Below are 4,215 nucleotides of genomic sequence, written 5' to 3'. Positions count from 1 at the left end.
GAGCTAACTGGCCAGCCCATGTGAGCTTTTTTATTCATGATAAAACCTCTCAGGAATAGTAAAAAATCCCTGTGGAAAGCCATTGGCACAGTTCTAGTGCTGAGTGATACAGATTTTGGTGCAAACACAAACATATTATTCCATCTCCATGTATTAAAAATATACTTGTACAATGTTTTGTACTTGTATTTCATGATATTAAAACAGTGATGTCAAAAAAAGAAATTTTCTCCTTTTTGTTTTCAATTTCCTCGATTTTTGCTCTAATATTATTTCCTTCTTTCTGCTTGCTTTAGGTTTATTTTGCTTTCCTTTTTCTGTCTTTCTCTGTGTTCTTTATTGATTTGTTTTCAAGTTCACTGATTCTTTCTTTTGTATCTACTATAGTATATCACACCCATCCAGTAAATTTTCATTTGAGATATAGTATTTTTCAGCTCTAGATTTCCCATTTTAAAAAATTCAGGGACGGGTCCATTAGTTCAGTTGGTTAGAACTTGGTGCTGATAACACCAAGGTCTGGGGTTTGTCCCCTGTACCCACCAGCCACCAAAATATTCAATTTTCCCCTGAGATTCCTCATCTGGACAATCATTACGACTATGTTTTCTTTTTAGTCCTTGAATATATTTAGCTTCATTGCTTTATAGTCTTGTATGGTAATTGTAACATTCCTGTTATCTTGGGGTCTTTTTCTATTGATTGTCCCATCCCTGACTATGGGTTCCATTTTCCTGTTTCTTTGCAAGTCCTCTAATTTTTGATTGTATATTGGACATTGTGAATGACCCATTTTAGGGACTTGGATTCTGCCATCTTCCTTTAAAAAGTGTTCACATTTGTTCTATCAGAAAGTCAAATTACTGGCTGATCATCTTGTACTTGTGATGTCTTGATATTATACTTAATTGATTCTTAAAAATCTTGATATTATACTTACTTGATTCTTATTTTATTTTATTTTTTTTTCCTTTTTGTCTTTTTTCGTGACCGGTAACGGGATCGCAACCCTCGGTGTCGCGCCCGTACCGCGACCAGCAATGGGATTGCAATCCTCAGTGTCGCGCCCGCACCGCGCTCAACCAGTGAGAGGACCGGTCTCTATATGGGATCCGAACCCTCAGCGGGAGCGCCGCCGCGCTCCCAAGCGCCGCACTCTACTGAGTGCGCCACTGGGCTGGCCCACTTGATTCTTTTAAAAAAATTTTTTTTGACCGGTAAGAGGATCGCAACCCTTGGCACGGTGTTGTCTGCACCACACTCAGCCAGTGAGTGCACCGGTCATCCCCATATAGGATCTGAACCCGCGGCCTCAGCGCTACGAGTGCCGCACTCTCCTGAGTGAGCCATGGGGCCAGCCCTACTTACTTGATTCTTAAAAATCAAGAAGTCAGCTTGCTGGTTAGCTCAAGTTGGTTAGAGTGTGGTGTTATAACACCATGGTCAAGGCTTCAGATCCCCATACCAGCCAGCCACCAAAAACAAACAAACAAACAAAAATCAAGAAGTCTAGGGATGGTTAGCTGCTAGTACTGGGACAAGTGGCTCAATCATTTCATATCTGGGTTACTGTTATTCTTCTTGTTTTTCTTCTTGGACACAAGGTGACTGCTGAACCTCCAATCATCTCATTAATATTTAAGACAGGAAGAAGTAAGAAGGTGCCAGCGATATTTGTCTCCTCAAATTGGGAAACCTTTTGCTGTCCCACAAACCTCCCCATGATGGCTCTGCCTGAGTCTCATTGGCCACATCAGGAATGCATCAGGAATCATCCTAAGTTGAAGGGCAGCTAGGATGGCAAAGAATAGAATTTTACAATTAACAACTTTAGATTACTTCTTTGATACGTAATCATTTAGCTTGGCAGTCTGAGGCACTTATTTTCAATTGATTTTTAAACAATGACAAAATAATAAATGCTTTTGGACTAATTTCAACTAATATGAAACCAAATAAAGTAGAAAGGTAAATTCTACATTCCTTTTACTCCTCACAATTAGTTACTTTTAACAGTGTGTTTCCTTTTATATAGATATGTAGACATAGTTATATAACCTTACACCACATCTAGATACAGATGCACATTTGAGTTTTCTTTCTTCAAAAATGGATGATCAAACCATATACTCGTATTGTTCAGCAACTTGCTTTATTCGTGTGACATATCATGGGCATATTTCCATGGTGTGACTTATTTCGACTGCCAATGTTTACATTAAATTGCATTTTTTAAACTGTAGTAATGCTCTGCATAACAACATTTTAGTAATGATGAACTGCATATATGATGGTGGTCCCAAGAGATTATAATGGAGCTGAAAAACTCCCATCTCCTAGTGACATCGCAGCCATCATCATGTAGCACTGCAATGCAGTATTCACGTGTGTGTGGTGATGCTGGTGTAAACAAATCTACTGTGCTGCCAGTCGTACAAAAGTATAGCACACACAGTTGTGACAGTACATGATACCTGACAATGATAATTAACAACTATGTTACCAGTTTATGTGTCTACTTGTGGGGAAAATAGAGAGTTTAGTCAGGCCTCCTCACCTCAGGTCCAGTTGGGGGTGGTGCAGTATATTCTTTGTAAACAAGTTGTGTGTGGGTGGAGTTAGTGCACATGCATGCCAGGGTACTTTTAGCTTGTTGTTATTCTTGTGTGTTCTTCAGTGTGTGTAGCAGCGGCTCTGAAAGCAGCTTGGCAGAGCTTGTGTCTAAAAATAGAGCATGTTTACTTTGCTGGCAGCTGCTCAGTTTTTTCTTTGAATTTTGCCAGCAGCTGCTCAGTTTTCTGTTCGGACTGCCTAGCTCTTAGACGTGTGTGTGCTGAATAAACACTATTATTTCTTTACCCACATCTCCAAGGACCTTTTCCTGTTACCTAGCTCATAGACCTGTGTGTGAAGGGTTTGTGACCCAGTCTGGATAGCAGGTTTGAGGGGTCTGTGAGTTCCAGACCCTAGCCCTAGCTCTACACTTCTATATTTTTTATTGTTATTTTAGAGTGTATTCCTTCTACTTATATATAAAAAAGTTAACTGTAAAACAGCCTCAGGCAGGTCCTTCAGCAGGCATTCCAGAAGAAGGTGCTTTATCCTAGGAGAGGACAGCTCAATGCATGTTATTGCTCCTGAAGACCTTCCAGTGGGACGAGATGTGCAGGTGGAAGATAGTGATATTGACGATCCTGATCCTGGGTAGGCCTGAGCTAACCTGTGTGTTTGTATCCTAGTTTTTAACAAAAAAAATTTTTAAAGGAAGAAACAATGAATTTATAAAATAGAGTAACAGCTTATAGAATGAGGACATAAAGAAAATATTTTTGTACGGTTGTACAATGTGTGTTTTAAGTTAAGTGTTATTACAAAAGAGTCAAAAAGTTTAAAATTTTTTTAAGTTTATAAAGTAAAAAACTACAGTAAGCTAAGGTTAACTTCTTATTGAAAAATATTTTTATAAACGTCGTGTAGCCTGTGTGCAGTGTCTGGAGTCTAGAGCGGGGCCGGCACTGTGCTGGGCTCCACGCTCACTCTCCACTCACTCACTGATTCCCCCTGCGCAGCCTCCAGTCCTGCAGCCTCCATTCATGGTGAGTGTCCTGTACAGGTGCACCAGTGTGAATCTTTTTTTTTTTTTTTGCAGCTGGTTGGTGTGGGTATACAAACCCTTGACCCTGCTGTTACAACACCACACTCTAACCAACTGAGCTAACTGGCCAGCCCCATTTTTAATCTTTTATACTATATTTTTGCTGTACCTTTTCTATGTTTAGTTATGTTTAGATACATAAATACTTATCCCTGTGTTACAATTACCTACAGTATTTAGTACAGTAACATGCTGTCCAGGTTTGTGGCCTAGGAGCAACAGGCTACACCACATAGCCTAGGTGTGTAGTAGGCTTCACCATCTAAGTTTGTGAGTGCACTCTGATATTTGCACAATGCCGAAATCACCTAAAGACTCATTTCTCAGACTGTATCCCCATCATTAAGCAATACATGACTGTATTTTTTAGAAACCATTTATGATATTTTAATGTATTGGTATTTAATGCATTGATATAAAAATATATTAGAAAATATTTTACACATACACACAGATACAAAAAGCATCTACTGTATTAATCTTTTCCCAGTTTATTAACCTACTCCCAGAGGTAAGTACCATCCCGAATTTTACATTGTCATTTATGTTATCACTTATAA

This window comes from Galeopterus variegatus, unplaced genomic scaffold (genome assembly GCF_000696425.1).
Source record: "Galeopterus variegatus unplaced genomic scaffold, G_variegatus-3.0.2 Scaffold19461, whole genome shotgun sequence".
In the NCBI taxonomy this organism is placed as follows: Eukaryota; Metazoa; Chordata; class Mammalia; order Dermoptera; family Cynocephalidae; genus Galeopterus; species Galeopterus variegatus.
The sequence above is the reverse complement of the archived record's forward strand: the minus strand, read 5'-3'. Positions refer to the sequence as shown.